Consider the following 8,255-nt stretch of genomic DNA (forward strand, 5'->3'; position numbering starts at 1 on the left):
GCAGCCCTCACCTGCGCGCCCCTGGCCCGGGCCATGTTGGGGGCGTGGCCGGAGCTTGCGGGGGCGGGGCCTCGCCCAAGCCGGCTCCGGCCGCGCCCGCCGCGCTGCATGCCGGGGGGGAGCGCGGCCGCCGCGCTGGCGGTGGGGGGGGGGGGGGGGGGGGAACCTAGCGCGCTGCATGCCGGGATCTTCGGCCGAGCGGGCCCTGGGGCAGCTTCAGCCCCCTGCAGCAGCAGGGTCCCGGCTCCGTGGCACCGGCCAGAGCAGCTGCTGTCCCGCCCTGCCCTGCCCGGCTCTGGCCAGGGGGCGGGAGGGGAGAGAAGGGGCGGGAGCTGCTCCAGGACGGTCCCGCTCTTGCACTGTAGTTTGGGGGGGGGGACACCCCCAGGTCCCCTCAGCTCTGCCCAGGGGCTCAGGGCTCCTGCCCGCGGGCAGCGCCGGGGCTCCGGAATTCAGCCCTGCTGCTCCCGGCTCCCGTCCCGCAGGAGGCGCTGGGCTCAGGCTCTGGGCTTTAGCCACGGGGGCCCGTGGACCCCCTGACAGGGTTTGTGGGCCCGTGGTTGAGAACGACTGGCCTTGATAGTGCGCAGTGCTGCCTCAGTGCAGGGGACTGGACTGGGTAACCTCTCGAGGTCCCTTCCCGTCCTACGGCCGTGTGATTCAGCAGGGCTTGAACAGCACACGCAGCACAGCCATGACGGTAAAGTCTCTTATTTAACACGCTCCCCCCTGTAGAATCATAGAATCTCAGGGCTGGAAGGGACCTCAGGAGGTATCTAGTCCAACCCCCTGCTCAAAGCAGGGCCAATCCCCAACTAAATCATCCCAGCCAGGGCTTTGTCAAGCCTGACCTTAAAAACCTCCAAGGAAGGAGATTCCACCACCTCCCTAGGTAACGCATTCCAGTGCTTCACCAACCTCCTAGTGAAACAGTGTTTCCTAATATCCAACCTAGACCTTCCCCACTGCAACTTGAGACCATTGCTCCTTGTTCTGTCATCTGCCACCACTGAGAACAGCCGAGCTCCATCCTCTTTGGAACCCCCCTTCAGGTAGTTAAAGCAGCTATCAAATCCCCCCTCATTCTTCTCTTCTGCAGACTAAACAATCCCAGTTCCCTCAGCCTCTCCTCATAACTCATGTGCTCCAGCCCCCTAATCATTTTTTTTGTCCTCCGCTGGACTCTTTCCAATTTTTCCACATCCTTCTTGTAGTGTGGGGCCCAAAACTGGACACACTACTCCAGATGAGGCCTCACCAATGCCGAATAGAGGGGAATGATCACGTTCCTCAATCTGCTGGCAATGCTCCTACTTATACAGCCCAAAATGCCGTTAGCCTTCTTGGCAACAAGAGCACACTGTTGACTCATATCCAGCTTCTCGTTCACTGTAACCCCTAGGTCCTTTTCTGCAGAACTGCTGCCTAGCCATTCGGTCCCTAGTCTGTAGCAGTGCATAGGATTCTTCCATCCTAAGTGCAGGACTCTGCACTTATCCTTGTTGAACCTCATCAGGTTTCTTTTGGCCCAATCCTCTAATTTGTCTAGGTCCCTCTGTATCCTATCCCGACCCTCCAGCGTATCTACCACTCCTCCCAGTTTAGTGTCATCTGCAAACTTGCTGAGAGTGCAGTCCACGCCTTTGTCCAGATCATTAATGAAGATATTGAACAAAACCGGCCCCAGGACTGACCCCTGGGGAACTCCGCTTGATACCGGCTGCCAACTAGACATGGAGCCATTGATCACTACCCGTTAAGCCCGACGATCTAGCCAGCTTTCTATCCACCTGATAGTCCATTTTTGGATTCTGAGTCTGCTCCCCAGGGAGGGGTGTAGCCTGCTTGCTTGCCTGTATAGATCTTTTCTTATGGTTTTGATTATTTGTTTTATTATAACAGATTTATAGGTGGTTGTTATTAAAGTAGTTTGGCTGTAACGCAAGGGCCCTACAGGCCACATCCTGTATGTTGAGCTGAGGGTTAGGGTTAGCAGACGTGTCTGGGATCTTTCACCCAGATCGATAGTGATGAGTTAAAGCAGAAGGTCTGTGTATGGTGTGCCCGTTAACATAGGTAAAGGATGTGCTGAAGCAGGTTGGCACAGGGGGCTTCCGAAGTTCATACCCTTTTAAACTTACCAGGTACCCCACAAGGAAAGAGCCAAAATAACCCCTTAGGACAGAAATAACTGATGTGAGAACAAGCTAAAGTCATTAATGTGTGTGTGTGTCGTCAATATGTACAAACAGACCAGCCTATGGAGTAAGTGCCCCCCAGCAGTTTGTGGGTGAGGAACCAAGTTTGGATCTAGAAGGAGGGCCTGATGTTCAAGCTCTGTAAGAGGGAAGGGAGCTTCTAAGTTCCAGTTTTGCTAAGCTGCTGAGTGCCAAAGCTTCTGAGTTTCAGGCTCCTTTGTTTGTCTGTTAGTCTGAATTGTAAGTTTTCAGTCAGTTCGGTCAGACTCTCGATAACTCTTCGCTCTCCTGCTTCTCCCACTCGAGAACTGAGGAACCTGGACCGGAGCTCTCTTGGCATGCCAGAGGCGAGGCTGGTCCTTGGTCTCTCACCACCAGGTTATCAAGGAAGGGTGTGAATCTATTAACCAAAGCTTTATAGTGCACAATATCACATGTATCTGTAGAGCAACATTACTGCATTTGTAACTGATTCGTTTACCATTGGATTACTGTTTGATTGTTATTCCAAAACCGAATTTGCTCCAACCCCTCAGACAGAGACAAACACCTACAAGATCTTTATCAAGCATTCATAAAACTACAATACTCACCTGGGGAAGTGAGGAAACAGATTGACAGAGCAAGACGGGTACCCAGAAATCACCTACTACAGGACAGGCCCAACAATAACAGAACACCACTGGCCATCACATACAGCCCCCAGCTAAAACCTCTCCAGCGCATTATCCACGATCTACAACCTATCCTGGAAAATGATCCCTCACTCTCACAGACCTTGGGAGGCAGGCCAGTCTTTACTTACAGACAACCCCCCAACCTGAAGGAAATACTCACCAGCAACTACACACCACACCACAGAAACACCAACCCAGGAACCAATCCCTGTAGCAAACCTCGTTGCCTACTCTGTCCCCATATCTACTCTGGCGACACCATCAGAGGACCAACCACATCAGCCACACCATCAAGGGCTCATTCACCTGCACATCCACTAATGTTATATATGCCAGCAATGCCCCTCTGCCACGTACATTGGCCAAACCGGACAGTCCCTCCGCAAAAGAATAAATGGACACAAATTGGACATCAGGAATGGTAACATACAAAAGCCAGTAAGTGAACACTTCAATCTCCCTGGTCATTCTATTACAGATTTAAAAGTCACTATCATTGAACAAAAAAACTTCAGAAACAGACTTCAAAGAGAAACAGCAGAACTACAATTCATTTGTAAATTCAACACCATTAATCTGGGCTTGAATAGGGACTGGGAGTGGCTGGCTCATTACAGAAGCAGCTTTTCCTCTCCTGGAATTGACACCTCCTCATCTATTATTGGGAGTGGACTACATCCACCCTGATTGAATTGGCCCTGTCAACACTGGTTCTCCACTTGCGAAGTAACTCCCTGCTCTCCATGTGTCAGTATATAATGCCTGCATCTGTAACTTTCACTCTATGCATCCGAAGAAGTGAGGTTTTTACCCACGAAAGCTTATGCCCAAATAAATCTGTTAGTCTTTAAGGTGCCACCAGACTCCTTGTTGTTAAGGCTACATTTGTCTCAGTGTGAGAGTTCTTGTCATATCCCCAAGGGTCCTTTGCAAACTGCGTAGCCTGATTCTGGGACAAGAACCTTATTATCTTCTATCAGACGAATTGGCGAGCTTATCACCGATACTAGCCAAATTAATAATATTAACCCCTTAAAAGCAGGCCCCAGGGGAATGGAGCCACTGGCCTCTCTGGGAGTTGCTGGTTCAGGCACTCCAGCTGGCACAAGTCACATTTCCAAGGCTCTTTTCACAGCCAGGCGGGCAAGAAACATCCCCCTTTTTTAAATGAAAGCTGAGAGCCTTAAGAGATTCTTGTGATCATCTCCTCTGACCCCCTGTGTACCACGGGCCAGAGCCCTGCCCCACATCATTCCTAGAGCAGAGCAGTTAGAGAAACATCCAGCCTGGAGTTAACAAGTGCCAGTGATGGAAAACCCACCCTGACCCTTGGTGAATTGTTCCCATGGGTAGCTACTCTCTCAGTTAACAAGTTACATCTCATTTCCAGTCTGAATTTGTCTAGCCTCAAATTCCAGCCATTGGATGGTGTTACACCTTTCTCTGCTAGATTGCAGGGCCTGGTATTAAATATTTGTTCCCCATATTGGTACTTTACACTGTAATCAAGTCACCCCGAACCTTCTCTTCGTTAAGCTAAATTGAGCTCCTCAAGTCTATCACTCTAAGGCAGTAGTGCCCAAACTTTTCCCATCACGCCTTCCCTTACCAGTAATGGAATCTGTCCCTCCACCCCACCCCACCCCATTTCTTCAGTTTGCTCAGCAGTGGAGCTTGGGCTGACGGGGAGCTGGGGGCAGGATGGCGGAGGAGCTGGGACTGGAGGTGGAGCTGGCCTAGGGGCAGAGAGGGAATGAGGACAGAGCAGGGCATGGGGCACAGTGGGGCTGGGGGTGCTCCCTCCTTGCCCCCTGGGGGCTGGCCTGGGCCTTGCCATGTGCCCCCTGGTTTGGGGACCACTGCTGTAAGGCATGTTTTCTAATCCTGTGATCATTCTTGGGGCTCTTCCCTGAACCTTTGGATTCTGGAGCTCAGTCCCGTGGCAAAGGGTGAACGCCCTGGGCAGGGAATACAAGCCCCTGATTGCACCCAGCACCCTGGACGCACTCTGCAGCAAGGCAGTCAAGGCCCATGCACAGCGTAACGCTTCGCACCTCTGCCTTGGTGGCTCCCCTCAGAGAGAGAAGGAGCAGCGGGGAAGTGGCCCCGTGAGACTCGCTGGCATTCTGCATCAGATGGGGGTAACTGTCCCTACAGCCCCAGGGATGAAACACTCCCCTAGCAGGCAAATGAGGGAGCAGACAGAAAGCAATGACGTCCTATCTCCATGCTGGGGCATCCCCGCTCCAGAGTCACGGACCAGCCATGGAGACACAGGGACGCGGGGTGGGGAGGGAAACGCAGCATGATGAAGTGCAGAGGTGGCAGCTCAGAACCAAGCAATGACAGAGCTGGGAGGGGACGTGGCACATCCACTATCCAGAACAGCCCCTGAGTTCTGCTGACGCTGCCTCCTCATGCTCCACAGAGCCTGGCCCTGCTGCTGCCGGAGCTTGGCACCCAGACCATCCCGGCCTCTGATGCCGTGACTCCAGCCAGGTGGGGTCTCAGGCCCAGCTGCCTGCCGGAGCCTGGCACCCGGACCATCCCTGTGCCAAAGCATACATGTCCAACTGTGAGACCGGGGGGCGGGACATAAACCAAAAGGGGTACGGAAACCTGTCAGAATTATATGTGATGAATGTTATCGAATTCTTAACTACTCTCATGGATGAAGTGCTCTTCCAAAGCCTCCCTGAACCACACAGCTCATCTCAGAGCTCTTTAAATAACCCTTGTGCCTGGCTGTTCTCTCCAGCCCGGCGGCAACTTTCCCCCCTTTGCCTCGCAGGTTTGATGCAGGACAGATCAGGCAGCTATAACCATTGGGATTTTTTTCACTGAAGTCCAATCGTTTGAGTAAACAATACCAGCGTCCCTTTAGTCGCATTCACTTGTCCTTCTGCACCTGCTGAGCCAGGAGTTAAATCTTTCCTTGGTGCTGTCGAGGTGGCCAATGTGCGGCTTCAGGAGCAAGGGAGTCCCTGCTTGTAGCTTTGTGAACAGCCTTGTGTTCTTAAAGGTGTGTGCACCACGCACCTTCGCTGGCCAGCCCACACTGGTGTTGGTGAAGTGTCCCTGGTGACCCACCAACACTTGTGTAAACACAGAAAAGCAGCCCTTTCTGTTGCTGTGCTCTGTGGGAAGGTGCTCTGGTACTGAAATAGGGATATGCCATCTATTGCCCCCCCTGCAGTTTTGGACCCCCACTGCTGCAGATCCACCCCCTATGTCCTGCACGGTACCAAGAGTCCCAGTCCTGCATCGCAGGAGATGACGAATGGCCCTGCACACTTGCATGTCCTTTTCCTTTGGAGAGGAGGTAGCCCCTCCCTCTGAGAAAGTGACAAACAGGGAGGGAAAGTGACAGTGGAGGGACAGAGGCAGGCAAGGTAGAGCCCAAGAGAGAGAAACTCCAAGTCTGTGAGTAACCTGAGAGAAACAGGGAGTGCGGAGGGGGCAGCCAGAGGGATGGAGGTAGACTTTGGCTTGAAGTGCTCCTTACCTCTTTTCACCGAGTGTATCCACAAGTGGGCCCTCACTTATCCATTAGCGATCTTTGGACTGTATTCCTTCAAAACCTGTTCAGACATTCTCTCTGTTCATATACGTTAGGCCCTATGTGAGTGGGCTTCTCATTGACTGTTTTCAGGATCTGGTTTCATCGAACCCAGCTTTGGGATCAAGTCCCTGTTTCACCAGTTATATTTCCTTTCAGTGTTTTCCCTTGATTCTCTCACTCCAGGATAGCTGGAGATTTTATTTCCCTTCTCGAAGAGTCTCTGCTCACGGACCCAGCTCCAGTTTTTTCTGCTTCTCCTGACCCGAAATCTTTTCTATTTTCCTTCTTTCCGCCTGCTCACGTCCCAGTGCTCTGCTTTTATTCTCCTGTTCTTTTATCACCTCACCTCCGCCCCCAGCTCTGGTTCTGCCGCTAGCTCAGTATCTAGGTTCTTCTCCTTCCCTGACAGCTTTTGCCAACTCCCCCCTTTGGGCGTGTTCCGAGCCCCCTCCCCAGCTCGAGCTGCCCCCTTGCTGGCCGTCTCTCCCCCAGGACAGCATTCGGGGCAGCTGCATCGCAGCTGGAGCAGGTGCCAGTGTCAGGGTTACTGCAAGTGTTCGTCTCTCAGGCTTGGTCTACACAACAGAGTTAAGTCGACGTAAGGCAGCTTACATCGACCTAATTATGTCAGTGTCTAGGCTAGAATGCTGCTTCCACCCAAGTAAGTGGCCTACTACGCCAACGTAACTCCACCTGGCTCCACAAGAGGCGTAGCGCGTATGTCGGTGTAGTTACGGCGATGCAGTGTCCGTGTAGACACTGCCTTACTTACATCCGCTGTGGGCTGTCATTCCTGGGCAACAGGCTCACAGCTGGAGCCCTGAAATTGACAAGAATGTCAGTTTCACTGCGGATAGGCTCCCTGCTGTGAACTGGAACCCAGTCTGAGGCTCACAGCTGGCCCCTGCCCCATCCCTGAGAGACAGAGCTGGGAGCCCTGTGCCCAGCTCCCTTTCACAGCAAGGAGCCTACCAGCAGTGAAAAGGAGATTCTTGTCCATTTCACAGCTCCAGCTGCTGCTGGTCAGCCCTGAGATCTGGGCTCCCAGCTCCCCTCAGAGCTCCCGGCTGCCTGGTACTGGGAGCCCAGGCTCCCAGCTCCCCTAGGAGCGCCCGCAGCTCTCAGAGTGCCGCTGCTCTGAGCTAGACAAAGCAGATGTGAAACTGACAAGAATGGCAGGGTGGGTGGGGGCTCCAGAGTGTCCACACTGGGCGGTCAGTGCCCCACGATGCCCCACTTCAGTCGGTGCAAGTGCTCCCGGTGAGGACGCGCAGCCCGGGCAGGAGGGTCGTGTGGACACCAACAGCCGACTGAATTACTGCAGTGGCTGGAGGTCAACCTAAATTAAGTTGACCTAATTTTGTGGCGTAGACAAATCAGCAGGTCCACAAGTGGATCTCCACAACCTGCAGCTGCTCTGTGAATTGGGGCTCGCTATGTCCCACAGCAATCTGTCCCCCAAGCATGTCACGTTCCCTGTGCGTCCGCTCTTTGGAAGCTCTGCACAGACCGGGGATTAAGTGGCCTGGGCTTGCAACACTGCTGACGATGGTGCCGGCAGAGACGACATGATGGGATGGAGACAGTTGCGTGCTGGGTGACACCTTGTCCCCAGTCACTGTAGCACAACTAGTTACTGCCCCGGCATGTGCTGCCAAAACTTCCCAAGAGAGACCACACTGCGCCACTGGAACGCCCCCCCCCCACTGCACCACTGGAACGCGCCCCCACACACTGCACCACTGGAACATCCCCCCCACTGCGCCACTGGAACGCGTGTCCCCCCACTGCCCACTGGAACACCGCCCCCACTGCACC

This window comes from Terrapene carolina, unplaced genomic scaffold (assembly GCF_002925995.2).
Source record: "Terrapene carolina triunguis isolate 2854851 unplaced genomic scaffold, T_m_triunguis-2.0 Scaffold21112, whole genome shotgun sequence".
Lineage (NCBI taxonomy): Eukaryota > Metazoa > Chordata > Testudines > Emydidae > Terrapene > Terrapene triunguis.